Source organism: Camelus dromedarius, chromosome 23 (assembly GCF_036321535.1).
Source record: "Camelus dromedarius isolate mCamDro1 chromosome 23, mCamDro1.pat, whole genome shotgun sequence".
In the NCBI taxonomy this organism is placed as follows: domain Eukaryota; kingdom Metazoa; phylum Chordata; class Mammalia; order Artiodactyla; family Camelidae; genus Camelus; species Camelus dromedarius.
In genome coordinates, this window is record NC_087458.1 from 5,478,139 (window position 1) to 5,494,034 (window position 15,896).

At 51.0% G+C, this 15,896-nt stretch overlaps 2 long non-coding RNA genes across 2 annotated transcripts; one reads left to right on the plus strand and one right to left on the minus strand.

The window, feature by feature from the left end:
* Nucleotides 1-3,063: 3,063 nt before the first annotated feature.
* Nucleotides 3,064-6,910, minus strand: LOC135318973 (uncharacterized). The gene is made up of 2 exons (XR_010377462.1): nt 6,697-6,910; nt 3,064-4,163 (listed from the first exon to the last, which is right to left on the minus strand). It is a non-coding gene; the product is annotated as an uncharacterized LOC135318973 (long non-coding RNA).
* Nucleotides 5,033-6,959, plus strand: LOC116148137 (uncharacterized). The gene is made up of 2 exons (XR_010377463.1): nt 5,033-5,066; nt 6,397-6,959. It is a non-coding gene; the product is annotated as an uncharacterized LOC116148137 (long non-coding RNA).
* The last annotated feature ends 8,937 nt before the right edge of the window (nt 6,960-15,896 follow it).

The window sequence follows — 15,896 nt, forward strand, 5'->3', positions numbered from 1 at the left end:
CAGAGTGCAGGCCACAACGTGTCCCCGAGGAGAGGGTCAGGCCGAGAGGGGCAAGCCGGAGCCCCGCGCTGTGACCTGGAGAGCCTGGCAGCAGACGCGTGGGGTGTGGGCGCCCCACAAGCCTGGTCCTGCCATGGCTGCAAAGGCCTGGCTTTGCGGGGGTGGGGGCAGACAGGAGGCGAGGAGAATTCCTAAGAGTTTGACGTCAACCAAAGTCCTGTTTCATTTGTTTCTTTGGTTGTTTTTACCTTGCTTTGGTCTGGTTTGGGGTCAGATACCAAGTTCAAGTCTCCTCTCTAGCATTTGAAAATTGTGACCCCGCATAAGTCACTTCCCTCGCCTACCTCATCTTTTCCGTATTTGCTAGTGAAAAGATAGGATGGACCACATTAACAATACCCAAGCTTTTGGATTTCACTAAAATTTAAAATTATATTTTTAAAAACAACGCTTTCAGGAAAGAGGGCCATCTCTTTATTTGTCCAAGTTTGGGCAAAAATCCTTTATAATTACTATCACTTCTGTAAATAAAGGTGATTCTAAAACCAATAACTCTGGAAAAAGCATAGTCCCAAAAAGAAAACAAAAAAGAAGACCTTCCAAAGAAATAAAATCAGCAACCTTATACCAACCTCTACAAAACAACCATAACATTTCTCATTTCTCAGTGACTTGCTGAGAAGATCATCAAGTGTTGACCTAATCGTCAGGCCAGGAATTAATTGGGAGCATTTTGTGTGACTCCTGGGCTCCTCCCAGCTCCGGCACCTGCTAGTCTAGAATGCTTTCCTGTCCCTGACCAAGCGCTGCTACCAGGAAGAAGGACCGAAATTCTGGGAACTAACACTTCCCTGCTTGGCTTCCTGTATTTCTTTCTAGTGCTCAGCACAAACCTGGCTCCCGGCAGGTGAATTCCCCCTCCTGTGGCCTCCTCACACCCTCCTCTACTGCTGCCCAGCGCAGTGTACTGGCTGGTTACATGCAGTGCACATACAACACGCAGCGTGTGTACATGGCGTGTGGCACCTGCGACTCGCTGGGTGTCCCGCCAGACCAGACGCGAGGTGTATGAACAGGCATCTGGTCCTTATTTTCCGTCCTCCCAGCCCCGATCTCAGCCCAGTTTTGTCACTTAGAATCATAAGGGTTCCCTTGACTCCCCCTCTTCCACTCCCTCCATCCTCTCCGTCCTCCAGTCCTGTTCTCAATTCAAGAACATTCTTAAACCTGTCTTCCCCTTTCCACTTCTGCCGCTGCCTCTTAGGTCAGGTCCCCCGCCTGCATCTCATCCACCTCACCCCTGATCCCACCTCACCATGTGCACCGCAGCCAGACTCACCTCCAAAAACACCCTTTCAGTCACGTCCCTCCTTTGGCTCCTATTCGCTATGGAAAAATCACACTGTGTTTACACCTGGAAAGAGCGTTAGGGATTATCACATTTTGCAGAGTAGAAAATCGGAACCCCAGAGAGGGGAAGCTCGTTGTCCAAAAGCACACAGTTAATTGTTGTGAGAGCCAGAAATACACCTGGGCTTTCTAAATAGAAGCCAGTGCCCATCTGCCTCTTTATGCTAATCAATAGAATTTTACAAAATATCCGGCATACAATCACAGGGCATCTCTGCAGGACTTAAGAGTCAAAGCTGAGGCCCCCTTAGTGTGCCTTCCGCCCTGCATTCCAGCTCTGCCGGCCCGGGGTTCTGGTCCCACTTCCACCGCCCACTGCTCACTAGCACTGACCATCCACTCCAGTGAGTGTGGTCTCTTTTTTTCCCCCAAACACACATAGGTTCTTCCCACCTTCAAATGTAGTCTCAGTCCATATTCCCTTGCCTGGAATGTCCTCATTCATTTCACAGGAATGTATTTAGCTCTGAATCTGAGCCAGAACCCTTGCTGGGTATCAGGATATAAAGATAAAGTCAGGGTTTCTGCCTTGAAGGAGCCCACGGTCCGGGAGCTTTTCCTGCCCGCCCTGAAGCTTCACTGTCCCCACCAGCCCATCCCAGCCCAGAGGAGGGACCACTCCTCTGAGTTCTGTACCTCCCTTGTCCCATGTCGTCCCTCAGGTCCTGACTCACGGTGTCTGCCTCCCAGATCCTCTGTCACACTAGACTGGCTTTATCTCCCCAAGAAGGTCATCCACTCCTCGAGGGCTGGGCCTGTGTGTCACTCGGTTCCCCAGTGTCCAGAGTACTGGGCCTGGTGTCTGACTGGATCACTTTTACAAAGCTCAGTGTGCACCTCCCGTCCCCACGGCCTCACCATCATGTTCACACTCATGCGAGGGAAACGAGGATGAGACGGATACTAAGAAAACCTGAAGGCGCAGAAACGTTCTCAAGAGCCATATGGAGCCTTAGGGTACAGGAACCACGCGGAAGAAGCGGGGTCCTGTGCCTACTGGACACGGACCAGTGGTCAGTAGTGAGATGTGCGGAGGTTTTGGAAACTGGGAGAAAATACCATCTCCCATTCCATCAGCTGCACTGAGAACTGGCTTTATCCCCCACAAACACTGAGTGCTGGAGGACAGGAGAGACTCACACGTGCGTATGTGAGTATGCATGTATGTGCGCGTGCACGCATGTGTGTGTGTGAGCATCAGAGAGGCAGAAGTTTGGAGAAAGAGAAAGACAGAGTGAAGCTAATGAAAGTCAGTGAATAATACCATTCGAAATGTCCAGGATAAGCATTTGGTTTTATTGGTAACATCTAAATCACCCGTGCCTTCTGTCCTCTGCAGTAGAAGCCATACTGACCAATCATTCTTTTTCTTTTTTTTTTAAGTTAAAGTACAGTCGGTTACAATGTGTCAGTTTCTGGTGTACAACACAATGTCCCAGTCATGCATACGCATACATGTACTTGCTTTTGTATGCATACATATATTTATGTTCTTTTTCATTAAAGATTATTATAAGATATTGAACATAGTTCCCTGTGCTATACAGAAGAAATTTTTAAAATTTTTACTTTTATACATAGTGGCTAACATTTGTAAATCTCAGACTCCCAAATTTGTCTTGAGGTCTCTGACTCCACCACAAGTCTGTTCTGGGTCGTGGGGGCCCCTGTGAGAAAAGGTGCACGGAATCTAACATCCAAAGCTCATGGATCAGCTGAGGTCACACTTTCTCGAGTGTGAGGGCCTCGCTACCAGGACACTTGGGCTTTTGAGTTCTTCAGCGAATCCGAGTCCAATCACTGAAAAATATCTAAAGCATCTGGAAGGAGGAGGAGACGTGAAGCGTTTTATCCCCCGTCCCCCTTACACAGGCCCAGGTCGCAGAGGCAGCCCTGACGCCCCGAACCCCGCTCTGCTCAGTCGTCTTGCCCTGAGCGTGGTCTGAGTGCACGACTTCTTGATGAACTCACGGTTGTCCTAGGGTAACTGCACCGCACCGCCTGTCCTCGCTCCTGCTAGGGACCTGCATTGAAATCCCTTTCCAACTCTTCCTGGGGTTGCTGTTGTCACAGTGATTCCAGGTCCAAGAAATCCTCTCCCAGGAAGGCCTGGATTCCTCTGGGTCTCTCTCAGTTACTTGCCCGTGCATGGCCTGCGATCCTAATAGTTCCAGCGGGAGAGACGACTGATTTCCAAGCCCGTGTCCCCTAGAGCCGCGGTGTGACTCCCCGCGATCTAGGGAAGCTGTGAGGCTTTCAGTAGAACTGTGGCTAAATTCCGGGTCTGAGCTGTAAAGCCGGCCACCCTCAGGGCTAGCTTATCTATTTGCATCTCTTTCAGTCAAGGGCTTATAATACCCACAGGGAGTGCTGCTACTTGCCTTCAAGTGTTGCAACGATCAGCTCCGGACTCCGAGAGCGCTTTGCTCTGGTCTTCCGAGCCCTGCTCAGTGGAACACCCAACGGTTGTTAAGCTCTTCTTCTGTGCCAAACACTATGCACATACTTCACATACGCTGTCCACTGTAGCCCTTACCACCCACCTGCAGAGCGGTGTTACCCTCTTCAGCAGATGAGGAACGTGAGGCTCAAAGACACCACGTGCCCCAGGCCACCCAAACGGTGAAGGTCAGAGCCCCAGTCTCTACATTACTTGGGGGTTTTTTAAAAGGCACGTTCCAATCATCGTCATCGTCAGACACGGGGAGCATCCAAGTCCGTGCCCTGGGCCGTCCCTCTTTGTCCTGGAATCTCTAACCAGAATGGGGAGGAGGAATTAGGACTGAGGCTCTGGGAGCTCAGAACCTAGGACCCGGCCCAGCTGACTCCTCCGGGAGCTCATTCCAGTTCAGCGTTTCTCAGCCCTTCCACCTCCACTTTATGATAATCATTTCCCTGGGAAGCCTGGAGTCCGGGTGACTTACACACATGTAGAGAGATAGAGAGATAGGTACTGTCTACTGTAACCACCCAGTATCTCTTCATGAAGCCTAATGGTTTTCTCAGTAACATGCAGGACAGAAGGCGGCAGCCCCCATTTATTGTTTAAACGGCAAGAGATGTAAAACCAAAGCTGCTTGCCCTGCTTCTCACCAGTTCAGGCTGAATGTGGCTCCAGGTCTAGGTTAAAGTTAAACCTGTGCTGAGTTTAATGGGCTTCCCAGAAAGCCACTCACCCATCATTTGTTAAGTTTCCCTTAAAACAATGCTCTCTGGGTACCCCGCCCAGCCTCCCCCTTCCCCCACCAACCGGAACATCCCGGAACACTGCCCTCACACCCCCCACACCCTGCACTGGCCTGAATGCTTGCTTGGGACGATCCCAGATGCCAAAGTTCTAAGTCAAAAGTCATGAGTGGGTTTGGAAATCCAAGGCAGCCAGGTCTCGTAAAGTGATGGGGAGGTGGGGCTGGGGCCAGAGTTAAGGCACCATCATCCCCAAGCAAAGAGGGAGGCTGCCAGCCCAGGGGGTGAGTAAAGGCTGAAATTTGAGGAAGGACAGGTGCATCCTCTTGTGACTAGGGCCTAATTAGGATGCCCCAATCCTAGGCCAGCTCATGGCCTCAGGCAAGGATACAAGATGTATAAAAGGTGGGCAGGCTCAGAGCGTTCCAAACCCCTCGGCATCTCCACACTCCAGCCGCTGGTGAACTTGGGTAAGTCTGGCAAAGGAGCCCCCCTCCTTGCAGCCTTGCTCCACATGGTCCCAAACTCTGACTGGGAGCTGGGCTGAAGCTCTGGGTGGTTGGTCAGAAAGAAAGTCCTCGTTTGGGCATCTCTCTCTTCCTCATCATCTGGGACCACCCGATCGTGAGGGGCAAGTCAACCGCTGAAAGGTGTGGGAAGGCAGGCTGAGATGGGACGGGAAGGTCTGCCAAGAGGCCACGTCTGAGGCTCCTGCTGGCATGTGTGGTGCCGGTGTTGTGTGTCTCCCGGTGCTGAGAGGGGCTCAGGAGGAGGATAGGGAGGCACCGGCTCAGGGGCGGAACAGGCAGAGCTGCCTTTAAGGGAAAGACGAGCACAGGGAGAGAGGGGAGCTCCCCAGGGAGCGGGAGTGCAGAGGCCCCAGGGAGCTCAGAGCAGCAGCAGCAAGACGACTGGCGCAGGGGCAAGGTCCTGCTCCGGGAGTTGGGGACCACTGTTCCCACTGCCCTGTGCTGAGTGCCTGGGGAATGACTACTTCCCTCTCTGAGTTTTGCTTTCCTCAACTGTAATTAAGAGGTGAGCTAAAAGGTCCATTTTGTCTCCAGATTCCTCTTTTCTGTGAATTTTCTTAGAGAGTGGTTAAGATGCTCCTTGCTACCCTTTTAAAATTGCTAGGAATTGATTTACTAAGTCGAAACCCTTACACGGTGCTCATCATGCACTGGTACTCGTGGGTGGGTGGGTGTGCGAGTGTGTGTGCGCACATACACACACATATTGGCGGGTGTACATATTTATGTGTGTGTGTTTGTATGGACGGATTTTTACGTATTCATTTAATTCTTACAACAACTTTAAGAAAAATAAGTACAGAGGATTTCTGTAACTTGCTCGGTCACACAGCTGGTTAATGGTTTAGCCAGGACTCAGATCCCAGGAAATCCTGTTTCAGATTCCATAGTTTTTGCCATAACAGTACCTTACTTTTTGTTCTCTTTCTCTCCATCTTTCCTTCTTTCTCTCTTTCTCTCCTCTCTCTTTTTACATTTTTCTTTGTTTTCTTCTGCCTCTCTCCCCTTCTCTTCTCCCTTCTTCCTCCCTTCTTTCTCTCCTTCCTTTCATGTTTCTTTGTCTCAAAAATTTTGGAATAGCTTATAGCCTTGTAGCTACAACTTATACTCAAGCACACATGCACACACATTTACACACACACACTTCACATCGGTGAAGCCACCAGGACAAAGGAAAAGTGGCGCAGGTGTGAATGAGGCAGGGGGTTCTCCCAGCTCAGGTCTCCCTAAGGCTCCAGCGTGCCTCACTCCCGTGTCTTTCTGCTTCCAGTGCACACCCAGCCCAGAATGTCTCAGCAGAAGCAGAAGCAGTGTGCTCCCCCCCAGCAGTGCTGCCCCCCGCCCCAGCAGTGCTGCCCCCCGCCTCAGCAGACCAAGCAGGCTTGCCAGCCTCCACCCAAGTGCAAGGAGCCCTGTGCCCCCAAGTGCCAGCCGAAGTGCCCACCCCCTCAGCAGTGCCAGAAGTCCAAGCAGAAGTAAGCCCCGGGCCTGTGACCAGAGGCCAAGCCCCCGGGGGGTCACAGCGCGTAGAGCCCCCTCCCCTCTCTATGCAGCCGTGGGCCCCACTCACCACCGGCTTCCGCGTGCGGCCGCACTCCGGGGAAAGGCAGCACCCAGACGGCAGCTTCCTGGATTGCTCCCTCTTGTTCATCAGCAGCTGCAATTCCCATCTCAGACAAAGATCTCATTCTAAGCTACCTAATTATCTTTGCTGACGTGTATCTACATTACCCTGTTGACTTCTTGGAAACTTGGCCCTGTGCCTGGACACCCTTTCCTGTCAACCTTCAATTCTGCTCCTGTTTTCCAAACAATTAAACACAATCCCTCTGGCATTCATGTCTCAGTTTGATTATTTTGTTGTCTGGCAATTTAAAATTCCTGCAGGTTTTGTACCCCACTCCCCAGCCCAGAGCCCTGGGAGAGCTGGGCGTGTGGGCAGGCTGAGGAGGAGACGTGGGGCAGTGGCACTCTGGAGCTGAAGGACATTTACACGGGTCCTGCTGGGGCAGGGAGGAGAGATGGGCATCTCTGCGGCCTGGAGACACAGCCTACATCCATGGGAAATGAGAACGCCACATGGGACCAGGGGAGAGGATGCCCATCTAGAAACACATGCCCAAACCGCCCCCCCAAAAATCATCCTTATCCTCATAGGCCCAGAAAGAGTAAGGGACTGCCCCAGCCAAGAGCTACAAGAGCTACATACAAAGAAGAGGATTGAGGCAAATAAATTATAATTCAGAGAACACACTCCAAGCGTTTATGGGTCAAAAGGAATTCAGGATAGGGCCTTAAAAACTCTCCCATAAGTGAAAGAAAAGGCCAAAGTTTCTTCAAGCTAACTAAATGTGTAATTAGGGGACAGTCTCTGCGAGCATCATATATCCAACACACACATCCACTGCCAATATTTTATCAAATCACAGCCCCTGTTATTTCTCCAGCTTGTGATTCTCCTGGGCTATTTTTCCTCTCACTGCCCTCCTGCTTCCAGTTCCCTAAATCCCTGGGATGTCAAGGTAACCAGATAAGTCAGACCCATAACGAATCCAGACTTCTTGTTACTATTGCTTCCACTACCCCAGCCCTTTCTACCGAACACTTCCCTTACAAAATAGTCCACAGACTGAGGTATCAGAACCTCCTCTCGTACACCTGCCCCCCCTTTCGTGCCTCTGGGCTACAGAGGAGCCACTGAGAACCAGCAGAAGTACCTAAAAGAAGCCATAGGAAAACATAAGCTAAACATCTGGATTACCCCCAGCCTGTGCCACAGCCCCCGCCGAATGCAGAATCCGTTCCAGACTGAAGCTTTAGCAGAGCTTCCCCGCTTGGCTCATCTCTTCTTCCTCCATCCTACCTCTTTCATGCCTTTCAGCTATGCTCCATCCATCTGTTTATCCGTCACCAATCCATCTATTGCATCCATCAGTCCATCAGGGCATCGTTTGTTAGCACCTCCCCCGCCCATTTGCTTAGAATGCGTTGGATGCTGAGAAAACACAGACGCAAACATGGGGCTCTGGGCCTCTTGGTTGAACAATCCCCACAAGAAGACCGAGCTGAGAGCCCCCAAGATAACAAAGAACAATTAGTGAGATGGCGTCTAATTAAAGGATGACTTGGGAACCATGGGTACCTCCTTCATGCTCTCAGAATTCAGAGGAGACAGACAGAGAGAGAACCATGAGGGCTGCTTAGGTGCTGGAGGAGAACTTGGCCACCTTTGTCATCACGGCAGCTGCTCTGGGGCTCCCCAAAAATGTCTGCTCCATGAGGAACACCTGGAGAAGATGGATTCCAAATAGAAGGACAGTGGGATTCGGGTAGGCAGGGAGGACGACGTTCCAGGACTGGGTGCAGCCTGAGCCAGGGCTGTTCATGCCCGGCGGACCCAGGAGGGCCAGCCCTCCCGCGTCCCAGCCCCGGTCTGTAGTGGGGACAGTGAGGCCTCTGCAGCCACCCTCACCCACTGAAAACCGCAGAAAGCTGGAGGGTGGCTCCAGTCTTGTGATCTGTGTCTCATAAACACCTCCCCTGGAGTGTTGCATTCAACAGAAGCTCAGGTATGACATACAAGAAGCGTTGAGAAGCTGTATCAACCTTAACTGAACCCCCTGAAAACGAAGAGACCACGCCGAGCTTCCCGCACACTCAGAGGTCTCCTTCAGCCAAGTCTCTGAATGTCTCCTCTCTTGACTCCCATACGCTCTCTCCCCTCAGATCTCTCATTTGGGTTCTTACCCTCCCTCACTTAACCGCTTGACATGAGGTTTAATCCTACCTCTCTGGGCTTCATTTAATTTTCTCCTCCACTGATTATCATAATTAGCACGTATGCACATATGCTCGTGTGCAGACCAGCTTGCTGATTTTTCTTTTATTCCCGTCGCACTGGGCTTGGATCCTGGAACCACCCTGATGCTGCGGCGAGTCACAAAGCTTCCCCAGGTCTCACTTTTCTCATCTGTGGAGTGGGGAGAGTAATAGCTGGCTGCTGGGGCTGAAGGAGAGGGGTGCTCAACGAGACTGTAAATAAATAGAAGGCATCGCGTCACCCGTAGTAAGCGCTGAATGCTAGCTGCTGCTTTTTCTCCGATTCTCCACTTTCTGCCAGAGCAGCAAGCTTAGAGGCAGGACCCACCGCTTATTCCTGCCAACTAGAGGACCTGAGCTTTAGGCCTTTAGTGAGACAAGGGCGTGAAGGACAGGACACACCTTGGGGACAAGAGCAAAGACCGACTGCGTAGAGTGAAGGGTCTGAGAGGGGTTCACGGGGGAAACGAGATCTTGTCTAGGGCATAATCACCCCATTTGGTGGTTGCCCTTTTCTTCCAGAATCTTCCCTTTTTTTAAACTGAAGTAGTTTACAATGTTGTGTCAATTTCTGGTGCACAGCATCGTATTTCAGTCTTACATATACACACACATATTCCTTTTCATATTCTTTTTCATTATAGGTTATAGTACAAGACATTAAATAAGGTTCCCTGTGCTGCACAGTAGAAAATTGTTGTTTATCTATTTTATGTACAGTAGTCAGTATCTGCAAATCTCCAGCTCCCAATTTAGCCCTTCCCACCTCCTTCCCCACCTAAGGTTATTTCTGTCTGTGAGTCTGTTTCTGTTTTATAAATAAGTTCATTTGTATTTTTTTTTTTTTAGATTCAACATATGAGTGATAGCATACAGTATTTTTCTTTCTCTTTCTGACTTACTTCACTTAGAATGATGATCTCTAGGTCCATCCATGTTGCTGCAAATAGCATCATTTTATTATTTTTTATAATTGAGTAGTATTCTATTGTGTAAATATACCACAGCTTCTTTATCCAGTCATCTGTCGATAGACATTTAGGTTGTTTCTATGTCTTGGCTGTTGTAAATAGTGCTGCTGTGAACATTACAAAAGATATAAATCTTTTTGAATTGGAGTTCCCTTCGGATTTATACTCAGGAGTGGGATTGATGGATCATATGGTAAGTCTATTTTCAGTCTTTTGAGGCATCTCCATACTGTTTTCCATAACGGCTGCACCAGACTACATTGCCACCAACACTGCAGGAGGGCTCCCTTTTCTCCACAGCCTCTCCAGCATTTATTGTTCATGGACTTTTTAGTGATGGCCTTTCTGCCCAGTGTGAGGGGATACCTCGTCGTAGTCTGACGGATCCTGCTCTGGCCCACAGTGACTTTTCCCTGTCAGGTTACACAGCCACCTGTGCCTCCCTCCGGGAGGAGTACGGGTATATATTCCAGTAAATTCCCTGGGAAGTGGTACGGTGCAGAAAAGGACACACTCACCCTGGGGCCTGACAGACCTGGACTCGAACCCTCTCTTCCCTTCTTTTTTATTGAGTAACCTTGGCCAGCCTCACCTTTCTAAGCTGTAAAATGAGACTAACTCAGACTTCCAGGCCTGCACTAGAAACTCAAAGGGAGTTGCTCACAGGTGGTAGTGGCCTGTCCTTCCCTCTGCCCTCCTCTACATGGCCCCTGGGAAAGTGAGGGCATCTCAGTTACCAGCTGCTGGGCACACACCCTGTGGGGCCCCAGGGGATCCCTGGCTGGCACTGGATTTCAGCAGAGAGGCTGCAGCTCTAGCCACCGGGCATCCTTTGTCGGGAGCCCTGTCTGTGGGTGCAGCCAGATGGGGTCCGCCCTGCCTTCCCCTGCATGGTCCCCGGCTGCCTGGTGCCCCTAGGAATTGCAGACTCCCGGCACTGAAGATGTAGCGGGCTTGGCCTGTCCCCAGGTCTGCTGAGACCTCCTGGGTCTCTGTGGTGCCTTTTGAATTCTGTGTGTGTGTGTGTGTGTGTGTGTGTGTGTGTGTGTGTGTGTGTGAGTTGTTGTCTCTTGTTGTCGGGGTGGTCCAGGGGCAGAGAATAGCCATTGCTGGCTCCTAGGATTCAGTCCTCTGCCTTCTGGAATTTGTACGCCAGTTATCAGATTTCAGATGACTGCTGCTTCCAGCTCACTCTCCAACAACATCAAAAGGAAGCCATTCCCCCTCTCTGTCCTCAGCTCTCCAGATGGTCAGCCCTCAGGCTTGAGTCTCCTCTGTCCCCAGGGTCTGATGGGACAGAGGTTCACTTCCACGGGAGCTGAGGAGGCACTAAATACAGCCCCCAATAAAGAGCACTGGACAGAGAGTCAGGAGACCTGAGCTGTCGCCGTGGCCCTGCCCCGGCAGCCTGTGTGATCCTGACGGCTCATCATCTCCTTTCCCCGCCTGGTTTCCTTGCCTGCACATGACGACGGCAGGCTCACCGGAGTCTTTCTCAGCTCCCTTCCCAAGCTGACTAAATGGACGGTGACTCCCTCTAATCTTTATTTAATCTCTTCTTCTCCTAAGTAGTCACAGTCACAGAAAACCCTTAAAGAAGTAAAGATGGGGTGGGGCCACCCAAGTGACACGGCATTCTGTATGGCTTCCTCCCAGAGGCCCAGAACAGGCTTAGCTAAAACCTGCATCCATCTTGGAAGATTCCTCAGCCTTGGGACTAACTTGCCTCCCTTCAGAGAACCAGCGCACACACAGTCTGGGGCCAGTTCCCGATTTATACACACATACATAAAAGCACCAAGTTACTGCTATAAGCAGGGCACTATACTAGGGTTTGAACACTCTTATCCTATATAATATTCATTACTACCATAAAGGATAAAATTTCTTATTTTGCAAATGAGGAAAATCAGACCCAAGGAGGTAACAAACTTTGCCCAGGACCACACAGCTAGCAGCTGAAGAACTGAGATTCAGACCTAAGTCTGTCCATAGAGAACAAACATGTGGTTACCAGGAGGTAAAGGGGCTGGGAGGGGATAAACTGGGAATCTGAACCCTGCACCTGTTGGGGAGTGATGGAAATGTTAGCTACCCTGATCGTGGTGGTGGTTCCATGGGTGGACACATCTATCAAAAGTCATCAAATTGTACCTCTGAAATATGTGCAGTTTACTGTGCAGGGATCACACCACAATGAAGGTATTTTTTTAAAAATCTAAGTCTTTCTTTCACGCAAGCTCATCCTTTAGACTAATTCTACTCTCTCCTGACGGGCAGGCTGAACTTTCCCAGTGGAAGTGTGGGCTGAGCTGTCCCCATTTTCATTTCATACAGTTCTTGGGAGAGAGAACGCTCTGGTTGATGGCTTAGACCTTCCTTTCTGGCCTCCATGGACCTGGCCAGGAGCCCTGTTTCTTGTTCATAAAGGCCTTAGGGAAACAGAGTGAATGGGAAGACAAATAAGCACCCGGCATTGCTGTTGGAACAGGTGACAGATTACCTTGTGGTTTCTGTTCAGGTCTTCACTGACTGTCCCTACTGCATTCTCTGCGCGCGAGTGGGTCAGCGTGGTGGCCTGTGCCTTGGCTCCCTGCAGACAAAGTGTGTGAGTGCGTGTGTGCACGTGTGTGTACATGCATGCGTGCTATTCTCTTTATGGATGCTCAGGAAAGTGCCACTAGCTACCATAGTGCCATAACTTTAGTAAAATTTTCAGCCGGTTTCCCATCATACCTGGTATTACAACTGGGCCCCTGTGGGGACAGTTGTAAATTCCAAATCCCAGTTCTAAAGAGGCTCACTTTGCTGCTTCTTAGAACAGACTTGGGGAAGTTAATAAAATGATGTTGGCTGCGCTACCCCAGGCAGCAGGTGACCTGGGGCTGCAGGGTGGATGCCGTGAAAAGAGGGAAAGCAGCAGAGCCAGGATAGACAGCGGGGACTGGCAACCCGGGAAAGAGGTGAGCGAGGCCAGGCGTGGGCTCCGGCTGCCCGCAGGTGCCAACAAAGGACCACACACAGCTCAAGCTGGGGCTGATCACAAGCTCCTTCTGCTCTAGACTTGGCCAAGAGGGGCTGTCTGCCCCAGAGCTGGGAGCCAGAAGAAGTTTTTTTGCGGGAAGAAGAGTGGGAGCTGAGCAGTAATTAAAGCAGCCACTGTGAGAAATCTCATCACCTGAAATTAGAGCCGGTCCCTCTGAGACCACCCATGGGGACAACCCCTGAGACGGGATGTCTGGACCTTCAGCCCAATTCTCCCTCCTCAAGATTCACCTCCTAATTGGAGATCTCTTGCTAAATATGGCTTCCTCTTTTTAAGCCCTTGAATCAGAATTAAAATGAAGCCAGAGCAGCCTTTAAACAACAGTGTGCTAAAGGCCCAGTGACAACCAAGAGGGAGCGGACACATGTAACCAGACCATCTGGTCGATAAAGCTGCCTCACTCATCCCAGCGCAGCTCCGAGGCCAGGGTCCTTCCCAGCCCGCTCCCGTCCTGCCGTCATACGCAGAGGCCCCACGTCCTCCCGGTCCAGGGGCACGCCCAGCGCTTGGAGCTGGACCTGGGCTTCATAACGCCTTTCCTGCTCTCTCGGCAGCAGTGGTTTGTGAGAACAGTGATTCTTAAAGGGGAAAGATGGCAGGGTGATATCTACGCTCCGATATCACCTTGTCCAGAAGCCTTCCTGACCCCCCAGGGGAGGTTTCAATGTCCCACGGCTTCCCTCATGTGTGCCCTTCGCTGGCCTGGAGATGATCACGCTGTCTTGTAATCACTCGGTCACTTGTCTTCCTAGTCCGCTCACTGCCTGTCCGTTCACCAAACACAAGACTTGGCACAGACAGCTCCTCCTCGGTAAACGGTAAACCCATGGCTGGATCGCGGAAGGTCCTGCTGGGGGATATGAGGCAGTGCTTTCATGCTCTGCTGGGCCCCCTCTAGTCGAGGCTTGCTCCCCGCACACACCACGTGTCTGCTCAGCAAGCCCTCACCTTGCAGTCGACTGACTCCCTGAAAGAACCACACCAAGTGACCTGGGCATCCTGAGCCCTGCCTGTCCACACGCCCTGTGGGGGAAGGCTGCCGTCAAGAGGCAGAGAGAGTGTAGTCTGGGGGTGAAGCAGCGTCATGCAGGGCAGGGTTCAGTCTTAGAACCAAACTGACATGGGCTTGAATTCTGGTCCAACCGTTTACCAACTGCATGACTCTGGACAAGTTACTTAACCTCTCCAGGTTTCAATTGCCTCGTTTGCTAAAAGGAGGTAGTGCTTCTCCTGCAGGGACTGAGAGCAACTGTGTAGAGAACTAGAAGTCACTGCTCGGTAAGTGGAAGCCATTGCAAGGAAGCTGCTCTCACCCTCCGTCCACGTCGGCTTTCCTGAATTCCACCAAGTCCCTCCTCATTCCCCACCCTTGCCCTGACCCAAGCCAGCCTCCCTGCTTGGAACCCCACTGCCGTCTTTAACCAGCAAGGGGAACTTGGGAGGCACTGGCTCCAGTGGAGAAGTAGCTAGCCCTCCGTGTCAGGGCAGAGTGGCCCAGCTTGAGAGGCCGTTGGAGAGGAGAGCACCGGCTGAGGTCCTCAGTTTCTCTGCCTGTAAAGTGAGGTGAAGTGATCACCAGAGTCTCCTCCCATCCGAGGCCTCTACCCTGTGGGTCTGAACCAGCCCCCTGAGGGAGGAGGAGCTCTGCTGAAATTGCAAAACAGTTGCACTGGCTTAGCAGGCCCAGCAGGTGGCACTCTGCCCTAACGGCCCAGGGCTGACAGAGGCTGTAGTTTGGCACAAGGTCCTGTGGCCAGAGTAGGAAGAAACAGATTTATTTAGCTTCGCAACTGCAGACAGAAAGTCATTTGTAGGAAAATATCTGTTTCCCGCAAGCTGGTTGTCCTCGCCGTGTACCGTGTAAGCCCAGGCCAGCTCCTCCATTCCCCTTCCCCCACCCCTACATCCCACCTCTGCGTGCAGTCACATATTCACACGCGTGTGCACACATATCCACACACACCACACACATGGCACGTGCACACACACCTGAGTATGCGCTGTACTTAAGCATGCACTTTCCCTTCAGGCAGAGTCCAGCAGAACTAGGAGAGCAATCTCCTCGGAAGGAAGGAGTTAACTCCGGCGTGTCTCAGTGTATCAGTCAGGATCGGCTAAGGCAAGCTGCGGTAACCAGTGAGCCCCGCATTCAGCGCCTTAAAACAACAAAGGCTTATTTCTTGCTCACCTTACGCATCCGCTGAGGGTTAGCTGCGGGCTTTCTACACAGTGACTTGACTTTGGGATGCAGGCTTACAGGGCAGCCTCAGTCTGGAACATGGTCAGTCCTCATGGCAGAGAGAAAAGAGGCTCTTTCTGAACCATGGCTCTTAAGGTTTACATTTTACGGCCAGCGCAGATCCCGTGGCCAGGGCTGCCACCTTCCGCGGGGCAGGGAAGGATACTCCCCCGGAGGAGGGACACAAGGAGCAAAACACTTATAAACACAGCACAGTCTACCTCGCCCATGTCAAGAGATTCCGGGATATCTGCCCTTTGGAATTATTGATACCATTGTTATCTTCTTTTGAACAGTGAGTATTGTCCTAGAAAACCCAACCAACATTTATTAAGGGTAGGGGGAGGCAGAGTGCGTGCTTAGCCTGCACAGGGTCCTGGGTTCAAACCCCAATAGTGCCATTAAGATAAATAAATAAATAAATAAATAAATAAATAAATAAATAAATAAGCAAGCAAGCCTAATTACCTCCTCCCCCCCAAAAATTTTTTTTCAAATAAAATAAAATAATACTGTTAAAAAAAACATTTATTATGTTCTCCTGGATGTAAAAGTCTGCTAAGGCCCTGAATAGGAAGCAGGGCCAAGCTCAAGAAAGATAGGTCCCTGCTCTTCACAGGCTCAAAATATCCAGCCAGGAAGGAAAGCACGGGCTGAACACGAAGCACGTGGAAAGCATGCTTGACATGGGCCAG